The following is a 17,035-nucleotide window of genomic DNA, read 5'->3' as shown; positions in this document are numbered from 1 at the left end:
TAACCAAAATCGCGAATGAAAGACCCAAATATGTACTTTTCACAATGCACATGGAGTTCATATTTTAACTTTAGAAACGTTGATAAATGAAACCTACGCGGGCGCAGCATTGCGGCAGTCTTGCGTCGACATCTTGCAGCGAGGCATTGCATCTATCAGCGAGGCAGCGTGGAAAGAGGCGCGCAGCCTGGGGGGCGGAGCCCGCAGGCCGCTGGGCGTGGCGGAGCCCGCTGGGGGCGTGGCGGAGCGCCCAAATGCGCCTAACCAATGTGGGAATCGTTAGGACGCAGCCCGTGCAGGTGTCAAGCAGACATCACGTGGTGCCACGCAGTAGACGTCATTATCACGTTGATTTCTGTCATGACAAGATAAACTCCTCAAAAAAAAAAGTTTGGAAACGTTATTTCAGTCGATTCTTCCTCCCCTTTAATAATACCAATCGGTATTGTATTTTATATCGTTGGAAAGCCTGATTAGTCACCTTTACAACGAGGTACACGTTGTAAGGATCATGCATTCGTGGAATGAGCAACACAGCTAAACGTGTGGGTAGCGGCCCCAAAAAGAATGTGCCAAAATCCCCTGCAATATGTGGCATAGTTGTGGCATGCAAATTCATAGCATTTTTGGTCAGGAACTTTTTGAGCTATTTGACCAAAGCCAGGAAAAGAATAATAAGAACTATCCTCTCACAGACAACAATTAAAAAGAGAGGCTTGAATGTGTGAACACTAGATGGTATCTTGCCTTCTCTACCACAGCACAGCAAAACAATATATTGTGAAATCTGTGTCAAATTAAGCAATACAGAGACTTATTTACTAGTTGACTAGCTAAGTAAAACACTTTTGAATATACAGTATATATTATTATTTTTTAGAGAGAGAGAGAGAGAGAGAGAGAGAGAGAGAGAGAGAGGGGAATTCAAGCACTTTCAATGACATGTCTATTTTCAAAAACGTTTAACACTGCATTGAGTTATTAAACGTTAACACTGGAGGGTCAGTTGACTCAGATAAGTGTTGATTTTACACACTGCTGTGTTGATAATTTACTCTCACAGTGAAAAACCAACTCTGATAGAGTAGAATTTTAACATCAATTAACACTGCATGGTGTCAAAGAAACTTGCCACTATTTGTTAAATAAAATCTGTGTGGTGTTATTTTTACACTTACCGGTAATTTAAAAGTCTAACTACAAATATTCCATGAAGTGAGTAAAAATGACAACACAAATTAATGCATTCAACAACTTTATTTTCAGCTCCCAACCATGTGAGCCCAAAATATGAAAAGATGGAGATTATACCATCATATACAAATTCACATCAAATGCACTGTGGGGGACATGGCGCATTCTAGCCTGCAGGTAGAGCTAAGCTTTAGTGGAATGGGGATGATGGGATGATTGGCAGCAGGTGTCGCCAGTCAAACCATCATCCACATGACTATTTCACCTGTGTGTTTGTCCCTCTTGGCAGGGAATGAGACAGAGGAATCTGGAGAGCAGGCAGAGGAACGAACCAAGAGGGACAAACACACACAGGTGAAAGTCATGTGGCAACGGAGAGCCGAAAGGGCGAAACACCGGGCGCTAAGAAATGTGTTCACACTGGATGTAGCTGTGTGTTTGGTACTTTTTCTGGTTTTAGGAAACATTTAAACACTAAACACACTGATAATTTTGACCAACAGGTTGACACTGATGTTCCTTTAAGCAGTGTAGAAGAGACGGTGACAGATGGTCTAGTTGAGACGTCGACATCTTATCTTTTAAGAAAGTCCAATAAGAGCACCATAGATATGTGCCACTGCTGTCGCACAACTCAAAGCAGGTGGATTAAGTCAGTCTAGTAAATAGTTTTGTGTCATCCATGGAAGAAGTCTTTTTTTTTTTTTTACTTTACATTTTTATTATCATTTTCTTTTATCAAGTGCAGTCAAACAATATATCACAACATATTGATGTTACATAAAGGTGTCACGGGTAAGTCGCAAAGGAATAACAGTCCATGAATATCTTTCTTAAAAATAAATAATAACAATAAAGTAAAAGAAGAAAAAACAAACAACAACAAAAAGAATCCCTAATTTCCTCGCTGGCATTAACAACCACAACAGCCAATAAAAAGAATCATTATCACCATTATCAACAACAGCAGCAGTGTGACAACAGTAACAATAACAACAACCAACCATGGTAAGAGAAAAGAAAGGGGAAAAATAAATAATAAATAAATAAAAATATAAATATAAATAAACACATCTGCATATCAGTCAGATCAAATGAAAATGTAGTGCAATGGATGACCATCTATTAAGGAATGTGTCTCATTTTAATTTCAATAGTGCTGTTGTACGTTCCATGTTGTAGACTTGTTGGATTCTTTCCCTCCATTGTATAACTGTTGGGGGGTGTGGCTTCAGCCAGGAGGTTGTGATTGCCTTGTTAGCTATTAAGAGAAGGATTCTCAGTTGGTATGTTTGGCTGTTTTCTTCAAGATCAGCTGGGAGTATCCCTAATATGAAATGTGATGGTTCTAGAGGTAGATCTATAGAGAGACATTTTTTAATTTCTCTTTGTATATTTTGCCAGTATTCTAATATCTTTGGGCAGTCCCAAAATATATGCGTGTGATCTCCAACCATGTCACAACCCCTCCAGCAGTGATCTGAGGTGGTGCTCCATTTCGATGTTATAAGTGGAGTGTAAAAGTATCTCATTTTAATTTTCCATCCAAATTCCGTTTGGGCTATTGGTTACCTTATGTCCCTGACTGCATGAAAATCTCCCATTGCTCATCTGAAATGATTGTGTTAATTTCTAGTTCCCATTTTTCTTTAATATCTAAGTTATCTTCTTTTAACTCTTCCTGCAATATCTTGTAGATACGTGATATGAACTTTGTCTTCACTGTTCCTTTAGTTGTTAATATGAAGAGGTGTTCTAGTTGTGTTGGTAATGAGCAGAGCTGTTCCCATTCTTGGTGATGTTGTAAATAGTGTCTAATTTGCAAGTATCTATAGAAGTCTTGATTTGGTAAGTCATATTCCTCTTTGAGTTGTTCAAATGATTTGAGGACTGCTTTGTCAAATAGCTGGTCCAGAACCACTAAATCCCTTTCCTTCCATTTCAGGAATCCCTTGTCTAACCTAGCTGGAGGAAACTCACAGTTGTTTGCTATCATTATAGCTCTGGAAGTGGCCATGGGAAGTTGTAGCTTTTTCCTCACAGTTGACCATATTTGTCAAGTGTTTTTGCTCCATACATTTGTAACTTTCTTTTTCCCCCATATGTCTTGGTTTAAGAATGGTATTGTATGTAAAGGTACATTTGGGCATTCACTCTGCTCCATTCCCACCCATATAGTGTCAGTGTCTTGGGATATCCATGCAATCATTGCTCTGAGTTGGGCTGCCCAGTAATATTTTTTTCAGGCTAGGTAGGTCCAGACCTCCTCTTTCTTTTGTGCAGAGTAGTCTTTTAAATTTAAGTCTGGGTCGTTTGCCTTGCCAAATGAACCTGGACAACCATTTATCCAATACAGAGAAGGTGGAAACAGGAACATAAATAGGTAGTGATTGGAAGAGGAATAGCAACCGTGGTAAAATATTCATTCTTATACTTTCTATTCTTCCTATCAAGGAGAGTGGTAGGATTTCCCAGAAGAAGTCTTTTTTGATATTCATAGTCAGGCTAAAGATGCAGCTTTACAGTGCGTATCCTCACAGGACACAGATAGTAAAGAAAAAATAGAACAATCCTTTAAAAAAATTGGAAAACCCATTCACACCTTTAAATTCTGAAGCTAAAAGAAACAAACACTTAAAAGAAAAATGGGGAAGTGTTGTACCTATTGAAAAGGTGCTTGGCACACGATTTGACAGTAGAAGAAACAGAACTACAAGAACATATGACCAGGTTATTGTAACTGATAAGTTTGCATATGTTCCCATTTTGGAAACACTTAAGAACATTTTTCAAAATCCAGAACTTGCAGACATGTTCAAGCCCAGGCACATTCACAAGGAAGGTGTGTATGCAGATTTAAGAGATGCCACCTATTTGAAAGAAAGTCCCCTATTTTCTGTAGAAAAAGATGCCTTGCAGATTCAGCTGTATTATGACGACTTTGAAACGGCAAATCCCTTGGGCTCTAAAAAGGGCTTACATAAATTAGGTGCTATATATTTTACATTAAGAAATTTCCCCCCAATCTTTAATTCCTCTTTGATTAATATTAAATTGGGACCTTGGCCCCGCCGAGACACAACCAGAAACGAGCAGTCATCATCCGGTTCCATAAATTCCAGGACCGGGAGTTTGTGTATCAGTCCAGTAAACAGGCTACCATCACACATGACGAGATCAGGGGCGATTTCACCGCAATAGGTGCATACCGCGGCTTCCAGCTAAATCCATGCAAGATGAGAGTCCTATACAATGGGAGGATACACCTGTTGAAAACACCAACAGAGGCGAAGGAGTTTTTGGCTAAAAACACCCGGGAAAGCGTGAGTCCTTCTGTAGGAGCCATTTTAGTCCTACATGTTATTTATGTTAATCTTCTAATATGAATTTTGAGTTATTGATTTATGATATTGATTGCTTTAATTTAATTATGATAATATTTGCTTCTAAGCCAATATTCCCTATTTTATGTTATTTAGATGGAAACTTTACGCACCTGCTCGAAAACTTTGTATCTATTGTTTGGAAGGACAACGCAAGTGGATCACAGAACGCGCTATATGACCATCGTTTCTTGAGTAGAACAAAGCTGAAATGCCCATGCTCTGCTCTGCCCTGGGACAAATTGTTTGATACAATGTTTGATGTTTGATGGAAGCGCTTGTGAAGTGTTGATAACGTGGATGTCTGTCAAAGCCGACAATTGAATAATTGGGGCGGGAAGGAATTCAAGCGCTTACGTACCTCAATGAAAGCGCTGCTTTTCACCGTCAATATAAAACTGTCACGTTGTTCCATGCAATAAAACAACATTACGGCTCTATCTATCTTGAACTATGACATCTAGCTGTTCCACATGATTGTGATGGCTGATGCTCTGTCTCGGGCATTTTGAGCCATGAGCAGTAAATGGTAATGTATGTCTTCGGTATACTTACCACATTGGTGTAGCCATTTGTCTCATGGGTTACTGGGAATTTATGAATTTTATCTAAATAGAGGACTTGTGCGACGTAATGGACGTCGAAAGTAACACAAAACCGGACGAAGGTCCAATTCAAAATGCTAATGAAACATTAACTAAATTAATTGGGACACGCAGAAGGAATCTGAGTGCTTTGACAAGAAAAATGAACGAAATAAAAGCTCTGATGCAAGAGAATGATGTTGAAAATGTTGTCAATCGTATGGATGTGTTCAATACAAATCTCAATGAATTCAAACGACTTCATAAATCAGTGCAAGTGCTTCTCCCTGAGGAGGAGAAAGGGTACGACCAGACGGACTGGTATGAACCAAAAATTAAACGTTTTATGGAATTTCAAGATGAACTTGATGTATGGATACAGGCTGCAATGGATGTTCAACCTAAACAACACACAACTGAATCTCTGCACCATGATACTGTTCGGCCTCGTGACAGTGTCTCACAGACATCTAATAGAAGCTCCAATAGGAGTACATCATCTTCTGCACGCATAAAGGCAGAAGCAGAGAGAGCTGCTTTGCTGGCACGTGCAGCTTCCATGGAGAAAAAACACGCTCTTGAAATGGAGGAGGCTAAATTCACAGCGGAATTAAAAGCCAGAAGAGAGCGACTGGACATGGAAATTACCCTTGCTGCTTCCACTGCTAGACTCAAGGTGTTGAAGGATGAGAGCTCATCTCAAGTGTCTCATACAAGGCTACCAAAGGATGGCATGAATGCATATCTGGAGGGTGCCCAGTGAAGGAGGAGGAGGGAGGAGGAGGAAGAAGTGATGGTGAAAGAGGAAGAGGAAGAAAAAACTATGATGGTGAAAGAAGTAGTGTTGCACGATATACCGGTACCAACGATATACCGCGGTGCCAAAATGTCACGGTGCCTACTATACCATAAGCTTTATACAACGGTACTACCGTGGAATACTATTGAACACGGTACGGAACACGGTACCAGCGGGGCAATGTGTTACCTCTATTACCAAATTCACTGGTTCTGCTAATGAGGACAAGACTGGCTCGCGACACCGTTGTGACAGATCCCAGTTTGTTTGCTCGCGCACATCTCCGCAGTCACAATATTACCTTATATATTGACGTTATCTGGATGTCTGTCTGGGCGCGAGCCAGTCTTCTCAGTATCGTCATGGCAGAAGCGTTCCCTACCCATAGCGTCGCACCATCAACGCCAAAATTACTAAAGAAAACTAACTCAAAAAGTTTTATCTGGAACTATTTTGGTTTTAAACCAGATCGCGAAGGTAAAGCAATAGATGATGGCCTTCCGTTCTGCAGGAGATGCAATCATGCCATACAGGCAAAAGGAGGCAACACGTCAAACTTAATAAAGCACCTACAATGTCGTCATCCAGACCTTGCACTGGAATACAAGCAAGCTAATGAGGTTAGTATGGCTTTATTTGTTATAATTATCTGTGTTCTTGCAATTAGCTAATATTACAAAAATGAATGAATAAACTTCTTAGCTAAAGTGTGCGGCAGCACTGCTGCTGTTGCTGGCTAACCAGACTTTGTCACTGCGGTCGGCAGTCGGCGAACGCGATTAGATTTAATATTGACGAGAAGTTCAAGACGATCTTGTCTGAAGTTTGGATTCTGGTAGTGACGTAGGATCCCGCCGGTTGGAGACCCCGCCGGTTGGGCGACCACTACCTTCCTGAACCCGTACAGGTACAGCTGGTTGGTGAAGCTGTGGAAGTTAGACGTTTTGAAAACGTCCATGTTTTGAAGATATTAACCACAAAAAAAAAAAAATGTACCGGTAACTCTTTTCTCTACTTTGTCACTGCGGTCGGCAGTCGGCGAACGCGATTAGATTTAATATTGACGAGAAGTTCAAGACGATCTTGTCTGAAGTTTGGATTCTGGTAGTGACCAGTGATGCCGGTAACGCGTTACTAAGTAACGCGTTACTCTAATCTGAATACTTTTTTCAGTAACGAGTATTCTAACGCGATACTATTTCCAAATCAGTAATCGGATTAAAGTTACTTATTCAAGTGACTGTGCGTTACTATTGCGTTACTACCTCATAACTTAGGCTAAATGCAGTATTTCTTTGTAATGTTCGATAGTAAACAAACATTTGTTTGCTTTTCTCGTGTCTTGGGGAGTGACGTCAGTGCTCACGTTTTCAACACGAGGTTGCAGCAGAATCGCTCACGTGTATCACCACGCTGATTGCACAGTGTAAACAGAAGAATGGAGCGAGAACAGAGATATGCGTTAAATAGCTGGAAATATAAGGATTATTTTGAGTTTGTGTCAGCAAAGGATGACAAGAACATAAATGTTCGTTGTACACTCTGTGCTGGCAAGAAAATATTGTCCTGTGGTAAAAGCCTGAATGGTCAGGGTAGGTTTTAGGTTTTGTGAAACCACTCCTTGCTAGTTACTGTTAAATAAAGATTATATTTATTTTATTGTTTAAAAACAAGTATTTATGTTGGGTGAGGCAAAGAAAGACTCTTTATTTTGTTGTTTTAAGTTATTGTTTAAAGTTTAATTATGTAATTTTAGTTACTGTTAAAATAAAGTGAGTTTTGGCAAAACCAGTTTTCATTTTTATGTTGCGGGGGGGGGGGGGGGGGGGGGGGGTCGGGTGCCTAGGCAGCTGCCAATAGTAACTAAAAAAGTAACTAGTAATCTAACTTAGTTACTTTTAAAATCAAGTAATCAGTAAAGTAACTAGATTACTTTTTAAAGGGGTAATCAGTAATCAGTAATCAGAATACTTTTTCAAAGTAACTGTGGCAACACTGGTTATATGTGACCATGTTCTATAGTGGTTATATGTGACCATGTTGTATAGTGGTTATATGTGACCATGTTGTATAGTGGTTATATGTGACCATGTTGTATAGTGGTTATATGTGACCATGTTGTATAGTGGTTATATGTGACCATGTTGTATAGTGGTTATATGTGACCATGTTGTATAGTGGTTATATGTGACCATGTTGTATAGTGGTTATATGTGACCATGTTGTATAGTGGTTATATGTGACCATGTTGTATAGTGGTTATATGTGACCATGTTGTATAGTGGTTATATGTGACCATGTTGTCCTCCCAAACCCACTGCAGTACACTGGGTCTCTGGTTTATCAGCCCCCCGCCCCCCCTCTCCTCTGATGATATTCTAAAACTGGTCACATCCAACCACCTGCCCTCTCGATCCTCTCCCTCCTTCTCCAATCCGTTTTCAAAGACCTCCTTCCTTTGCTTACCACCATAATCAATTCCTCTCTATCCACAGGATCTGTCCCAGCTGCCTTTAAGAACATGTACCATGTTTTGGCCTGCAACATGTTTTCTATTGCACTATGGTGACATGGAAGGCATCCGACTTGCATCATCCATAGATGGTTCATAGAATGTGTTTTCTAGAGACGTTTACCAACCTAGTACACCGATGGATCATAACTCTGCTGGGATTGTAAATATTATATTCAACGCTAACAGATGGTGCTGTGTCCCTGTTTAGTCACTGGTTGACAATCAGTGTCGTTGACTCAAAAATATGAACCCTCTCAAGATGTTCTGAGTGAACTCCCCTCCTCAACTACCCTACCTGATATCTCCTGATATCTCAACCAAATGTTTTAATACATCTGTTTTGGAATAATAGTAGTAGTAGTGGTCTGATGGTCTGCACTTCAGAACCGACTGTGTGTAATGGGAATGGCTAGTCATCATTTGCTTATAGAAAGTCTGTCTGTGTTTTAATGCATTACGAATGCATCAGAGGTAATCCATTTACAAAAGGCTAGTTTGGAAGAGCCACGGTATATACAGGAGATACCTGTATCTACCAAAAGGCAATTATTATTATACCAGCGACACTTCCTGTCTTCATTGAATGAACATGACTGATCCTGCTGAGCCTAAGACCACCAGGCCAGTTGAAGCAGACACAAGCATAGAGCTGAAACTACAGTCCATTGTCATTGACGACGAAGATGATGACGACATTATTTGTTTGACACGAAAGTCCAAAGATAACACTGTCCATCCCATGGTCACGTCAACCCCAGAGAGGCCTTCTGAGAAGTCTCCCTCCTCGTACCAGGACTACAGGGTGGGGGAGCTGGTGTGGGGCGAGGTGGAGGGCTACTCCATCTGGCCCGGGATGGTGCACGTGTGGAGCGCCAGTCAGGCCTCAGACGGGACCAGGAGGGTGGAGTGGTTCGGGGACGGCCTGTTCTCAGAGGTCGACATCCGGGGCCTCGTCCCCTTCGCCCAGTGCTTCTGTGCCAACTCCTTCGCCACTCTGTCCACCTACAGGGACGCCATCTTCCATTTCGCTACAGGTGTCCGCCGAGAGGTGTGGGAAGGTGTTCTCCTGGTCAGACGACCGAGGCGAGCGCCTGAGAGTGATGTTGGACTGGGCCTTTGGAGGGTTCAAACCCACCGGACCGGAGGGCTTCAGACCCCGGCTCCACATCCAAAACGCTTTAAGAAAAGAGGCTTTCAGAGGCAAGACGAGGTGGCCAAGTCGGTCGGACGTCGTCCGGTTTCAGCATGAGGAAGCGGACCGCCGAGAGCATCAGCACCAATGCAGCATGTTTTTGGAAATATACAATGTGTATTTTTCTGTAGTTCGTGTGCAAGCTAAAGATGAGGACGGTAAATGAAAAGATGCTTTATGAAAAGTCCTGTGTTCGTTTTACATTGTTTTAAATGTACAAAGTTCAGGTGACGCAAAAGGAGGTCACCTTTTTAACCTACAACCTCTGATTGAAATATTTAAGTTGGTTGTCCCCTTAAAGTGTTGTGTTTTCTGAACTGATGATTCATGTTTGGTTAAAGACAATTAACGTTCAACTTGTTTTTAGTCTGCTGTTAGACCAAACAAGTACGTTCTCAATTTACAATGTCACTCTGATCCTCAGGGCTCTGTTCTGTAGTCCTCCACAGTCCCATAATGCTGGTGAGGTGGCTGAGGGTGGAAAGGGCTGTGTGAGGTGGGGAGCCCAGGCGCGGGCCGTACGCTGTGAAAGGTGCCAAAGGGAAGAAGACGGACCCCGAGTACCTGCCGCCAGACAAAAGACCCAGGTCCTACTACAAAGCCAAGGAGCAGAGCGAGGCCTACGTTCAACCAGACCAGACGTTAAGAGAGAAAATGGTGCGCAAGGTTTTGGACAAGGGAAACAACATTGAAGAGTTCTGTCTTTGCTGCGGCACAGACGACGTTGAGATGTTTCATCCGCTCTTCGAAGGAAATCTCTGTTCCAAATGCAAAGACAACTTCACAGAGACTCTGTATCGCTATGACGAGGACGGCTACCAGTCCTACTGCACGGTGTGCTGCTATGGTCTGGAGGTCATCCTGTGTGGCTATGACAGCTGCTGTCGCTCCTTCTGCGTGAACTGACTGGAGCATCCGCGTTCAGACCTTCTTCGCCAACAACAGCGCCATGGAGTTTGAGCCTCACCGTGTTTACCCATCCATCCCTGCCAACCTGAGTCGGCCAAGTACGTCAAAGTGCGGACCATTACCACCAAGATGAACTCTCTGAAGCAGGGCAAGGCCGAGAGCATATGCCCTGTGCTGATGAACGGCAAGGAGGACATGCTGTGGGTCACCGAACTGGAGAAGATCTTTGGTTTCCCGAAGCACTACACGGACGTGAAGAACATGACCCGGCAGCAGAGGCAGATGGTCCTGGGGAAGTCGTGGAGTGTCCCTGTCATTCGCCACCTCTTCGCTCCCCTCAAAGACTACTTCGCCTGCGAGCAGCTTCCGTGAGATGGGGGAGGAGAGGATGCTAACAGGAGGAGGAGTTCTGGGTTACACCCCCCCTACATGCACTGTCACTTTCTGTCAAAGCTGTGTCAGCAGGGTTTGTAACCAAGAAGTTGAGAGTTCTGAAGAACTGAAGTTCTGAAGAACTTCAGCCTGTAGTAGTCGAAGTCTCTTTCTTCTCTCTCGTCTCCAGACTCACAGCACCACAGCATCGACAGCATCGACAGGTTCATCTGAGTAACGAATTATAATAACATTAAAGACGATTTTCCCGCATCAACTATTTAAAACAACCATGGCTGAGGGTTACACACCGACCGCGAAGACAGCGAAGAATGTAGCTCGATGACCCTGCAAGTCCCGTGTCCAGAAATTGATGCACTGTTTTCTACAGAATAAATGAACGTGAGCCATCCAGCTGAGAGTGATTCATGAAAAGATACACCCCGTCACATTGGGGTGTATCATAGAGCATCTCTATGATGCTCTATGATACCTCTATATCAGGGGTGGGGAACCTCCGGCCTCCGGGCCGTATAAGGCCCGCGAGACCGTTTGATCCGGTCCGCGAGGCAATTCATAAAAATAAAAAAAAATTATTATTTAATTATTATTCTCAATTTACAATGTCACTCTGATCCTCAGGGCTCTGTTCTGTAGTCCTCCACAGTCCCATAATGCTGGTGAGGTGGCTGAGGGTGGAAAGGGCTGTGTGAGGTGGGGAGCCCAGGCGCGGGCCGTACGCTGTGAAAGGTGCCAAAGGGAAGAAGACGGACCCCGAGTACCTGCCGCCAGACAAAAGACCCAGGTCCTACTACAAAGCCAAGGAGCAGAGCGAGGCCTACGTTCAACCAGACCAGACGTTAAGAGAGAAAATGGTGCGCAAGGTTTTGGACAAGGGAAACAACATTGAAGAGTTCTGTCTTTGCTGCGGCACAGACGACGTTGAGATGTTTCATCCGCTCTTCGAAGGAAATCTCTGTTCCAAATGCAAAGACAACTTCACAGAGACTCTGTATCGCTATGACGAGGACGGCTACCAGTCCTACTGCACGGTGTGCTGCTATGGTCTGGAGGTCATCCTGTGTGGCCATGACAGCTGCTGTCGCTCCTTCTGCGTGAACTGACTGGAGCATCCGCGTTCAGACCTTCTTCGCCAACAACAGCGCCATGGAGTTTGAGCCTCACCGTGTTTACCCATCCATCCCTGCCAACCTGAGTCGGCCAAGTACGTCAAAGTGCGGACCATTACCACCAAGATGAACTCTCTGAAGCAGGGCAAGGCCGAGAGCATATGCCCTGTGCTGATGAACGGCAAGGAGGACATGCTGTGGGTCACCGAACTGGAGAAGATCTTTGGTTTCCCGAAGCACTACACGGACGTGAAGAACATGACCCGGCAGCAGAGGCAGATGGTCCTGGGGAAGTCGTGGAGTGTCCCTGTCATTCGCCACCTCTTCGCTCCCCTCAAAGACTACTTCGCCTGCGAGCAGCTTCCGTGAGATGGGGGAGGAGAGGATGCTAACAGGAGGAGGAGTTCTGGGTTACACCCCCCCTACATGCACTGTCACTTTCTGTCAAAGCTGTGTCAGCAGGGTTTGTAACCAAGAAGTTGAGAGTTCTGAAGAACTTCAGCCTGTAGTAGTCGAAGTCTCTTTCTTCTCTCTCGTCTCCAGACTCACAGCACCACAGCATCGACAGCATCGACAGGTTCATCTGAGTAACGAATTATAATAACATTAAAGACGATTTTCCCGCATCAACTATTTAAAACAACCATGGCTGAGGGTTACACACCGACCGTGAAGACAGCGAAGAATGTAGCTCGATGACCCTGCAAGTCCCGTGTCCAGAAATTGATGCACTGTTTTCTACAGAATAAATGAACGTGAGCCATCCAGCTGAGAGTGATTCATGAAAAGATACACCCCGTCACATTGGGGTGTATCATAGAGCATCTCTATGATGCTCTATGATACCTCTATATCAGGGGTGGGGAACCTCCGGCCTCCGGGCCGTATAAGGCCCGCGAGACCGTTTGATCCGGTCCGCGAGGCAATTCACAAAAATAAAAAAAAATTATTATTTTTTTTTTAATAAAAAAAAATAAAAATAAAAAAATTAAATTTCCTATAAAACGTGTCACGTTCAGGGTCAGTGACGGACAACTGTCTATCTGTCTGTGTCACGTTCATGGTCACTTGCGTAACGTAATGTGTCATTGCGTGATAATCTCCTGTCATCGCTTCATTCAGAAAGTAATCAGAATGCAAACATGGCGACTGTCAAGAAAAGAAAGTTAGATGCAGAATGTTGCGCTTTCCAAGACAAATGGACAAATGATTATTTATTTGTTTAAGTAAAAGGCAAGCCAGTATGCCTAGTTTGTCGGGAGGCGCTCTCGGTTATGAAAAAGGCCAACCTCGAACGTCATTACAACTCGAAACATGCTAACCTGGACAAGTTGAAAGGACAAATAGGCTTGGATAAAGTTAACGCTCTTCGGCTGAGTTTGGGTGCTCAACAAGCAGTCTTCATGAGACCACAATCTGACCGAGACAACATTACGCATGCTAGTTTTGTGGTGAGTCAGCTAATCGCTAAGAAGGACTCGGGACAGCTGACTGGGTGTCCTGGTTACAGCTTAAAAGGCGTTCCAGTCCACAAGCTCTCTCTCTCTCCTCCAGCACCATTATTCAATATTACACCGTACAACACCCTCCTTGCCATACCTTCCACTGCATTCACTCACTTACACTGATTCTCATACCCCATTGGATTATTGTTCAGTTTGGCATACCTTAGTTCTATTAAATTCTTGTTATTTTGATTATACATGGTGTGTGTGTGTGTCCCTTTTTGTTATGGTCCAGAGCCAGGCCGTAACAATGGCCCTCGAAGGATGTTCTAAAAATGTAAATGGCCCTTAACAGGAAAAAGGTTCCCCACCCCTGCTCTATATGATGCTCTATGATACCTCTCTATGGTGCTCTATGATAGCTGTACGTTCACAGTACTGTATCTCCCACCACCTCAGAAACACTCGAAGTCCAAAGCAAAGAACGGCCAGTATCACCACCCTAAAGAGCCGTTCTTGAACCGTTGGACACCGGCCTGCTAGGGTGGAACGCACCCTAGATCTAGTCAGAGCCAGATTCTTTTGGCCGAGATGGCCTCAGACATCGAGAAGAAAATCTCAACATCCGTGAGACGCGGCGAGCTAACGACGCTAGCCTTCTCCACCCCATCTACCTGTCTACCTAACGACGCTAGCCTTCTCCACCCCATCTACCTGTCTACCTAACGACGCTAGCCTTCTCCACCCCATCCTAACGACGCTAGCCATCTCCTATTGGTAGAGGTCTGGGGTTGCTAGGCAACGGAGTAACAACAACTGAAAAGAGCTCCCAACTTAAATTACATAAACACTTTTAAAAGTCTTACCTTAAGATCAACTAAGACAAAACAAAAAGTCACCAACTAAATAGGATTAACCCATGATCAAGCTGGACAATGTTAGACAGTAAGGAGAACTAGAAACATTGTTATCTACTGTTTTAACTAACTGAGCCTGCAACCTCAAGAAGATGGCGGCGCTACGCCCGAGAGCAGCCGGCCACTTTCTACCTGTCATGGTATTTATTTTTTTACTGTTCGTTTTACTACGTTTTACGTAGTTGACTTGGAAACTGTTGACATTCAGCCTCTGAGTCAAAAATATCCTGAAATATAGATAGGATTCAGTAGAGAAAGACTTCTAAATGGATTGACTTCTATAGCGCCTTATTCCAAAGCACTTTACAATGGCATCTCATTCACCCATTCACGTACCAATGGTGGCAAGCTACCATGCAAGGCCCGCCGGGTTGTCTAGGTTGATGGGTGGGGTTATGGCCAATTTTACTTTAGGCTTTATTTTGGATGATTTGTGTTTAATGTTTTGAGTTATATTTATATTTCATGATTAATGTTTATTTTATGTTTTTGGTTATTCATGTAAAGAATAGCGTTATGTTTTTGGTTATAGAAGTATTAATGTTTTAGTCGTAATTGAGTGTCACATGGTCAGGTGGCCCAGGTGTATTTATGGAGTCAATTAGCAGCACCTGGGTGGATGGAAATAAGTTAGACTGGCAACAACATTATTTTGACCACGACCACGATCACTCCTTTCTGTAATTACATAATTTACCGTTCGCTTTAAGACTTTTCATTTCGTTTGAATACTTTGGATTACTTTTGGACAATAAATATTTTACATTTTTACAACTTACAAGGAAAGCGTGGCTTGCGTGATTATCCAGCCCAGACTATTACTGTTTTCATTCGCATGGTGGAATTGGCGGCTACATTAAGTCAAAATAACGATATGGATAATGGAAGTCGGAACATGGATCATTATATTCTAAAAGGAATGGATTTGAAGAACAAAAGTTGGATCATTTGATTACTCGTTGGACCACGTTTTGAAAAGGACAACTGTTTGAAAGATCAAACCTTGGGGAATTCGTGAGTAGCAGTGTTGATTGAACGTAGGAACTAGAACTGTAATATACGAGCCGCTGCGCTCGGTTAAGACTGCTGTACCTGTAATAACAAGCCTTTGCGCTTGTCAATGAACTGCCGCGCTCCAATGAATGAATGAACACATATTTTGAAACCCCTGTGAATTGTTTGCATTGTTGCCTGTGTAAAAGCACAACTGTATTGACTCTGTTGAACGACCTTTTAACCATTTAATATGGAGAATAAAGGAGACGAGGAGATGACTGCGAGGGAAAAACAACTCTATCAATTAATCGCATCACGTAGAGGGAAACTGGGTGTCCTCACTCGCAAGTGTAATGAAATAAACACGCTTATGGAGGCTGGAGACACAAATGATGAAGTCATTAAGCAAGTTGTTGTTTTTAACCAATACTTGGCACAATTCATGGAGTTGCAAACAAATGTTCAGATTTTATTCATTGATGAGTATGAACGAGAAAATGATCACAATGACTGGTATGAACCGAAATTGGTTGGTTTTTAAAAGCTTTTTGGACGGGGTTGAATTTTGGTTAAAGTGTGATGAAATGGAAAAGGGTAAAGTTGTGGCTGATGAAGTGTACACATTGGACAATGATTTGCATGGAAAGGGTGTGGGATCTGTTGAGCCATGTGACAGCGTGTCACAAACCGGAAAAGCGCACAGCAAAGCCTCAAGTCGCAGCAGTGCTACGTTCAGCTCCTTATCCAATGCGCAAGTTCAACGCGCTGTGCTCAAAGTGCGACTGAGTACCTTGGATGAACAACTGGATTTGGACATGGAAGAGACACTAATGAAAGCTAAGAGAGAAACGGAAGAGACACAAATGAAAGCTAAGAGAGAAAAGCTTAACATTCGAACTAAATTAGCTGTTGCAGAGGCCACAATAAAGGCCCTCACAGAGACCCATTCACAAGTTTCATCCACGGCCATGGATAAGCCTGCTGACCTTAGTCGTCCTACAGCAGACAAAACCTGCACGGAATATATTCACCAATCCTGTCAGAAGGCATGACCATATACCTCAAACATTTAATTATACAACAGTTAGTTCCGACCAAGTCATTTGATTGGACAAGAGGCATTCCATGAGTTACGATATATAGTATAACAGCACTGGGACTTTTAACTATGTGTATCACTCCGCCCGCACAGGTGTTAAATTACCGTTACTTAGACTACATTAGCGGTCATATAGCCTAGCCTACAACAGAAAGAGAAGATGGATATATTTCCAAATATAACATTTGAATTAAACTATGAATCAGAAGGAGAGGACGAAGGTACTTCAGTGCAAACCCAGCAGGTGTGCTGATATGACACCGGCCGACCTGGACAAATTAGAGAAGAGTAGAAATGAAATTAACACCGTAAGGCAAACAACATGGGCCTTGAACTGCCTCCAGACTTGGCTAAGCCTTAAACATATAGACATCAACATCCAGTCCATTGAGAAGGCAGAGCTAAATACAGTCCTGAGGCAGTTTTTTGGGTCCATCCGGACAACTACAAGCTCCGGTGGGAATCCTCTTCCTGATCGCTGGGAAGATGGCGGAGATGAG

This window comes from Nansenia antarctica, assembly GCF_963989245.1.
Source record: "Nansenia antarctica genome assembly, chromosome: 2".
Lineage (NCBI taxonomy): Eukaryota > Metazoa > Chordata > Actinopteri > Argentiniformes > Microstomatidae > Nansenia > Nansenia antarctica.
Note: the sequence above shows the minus strand (reverse complement) of the source record.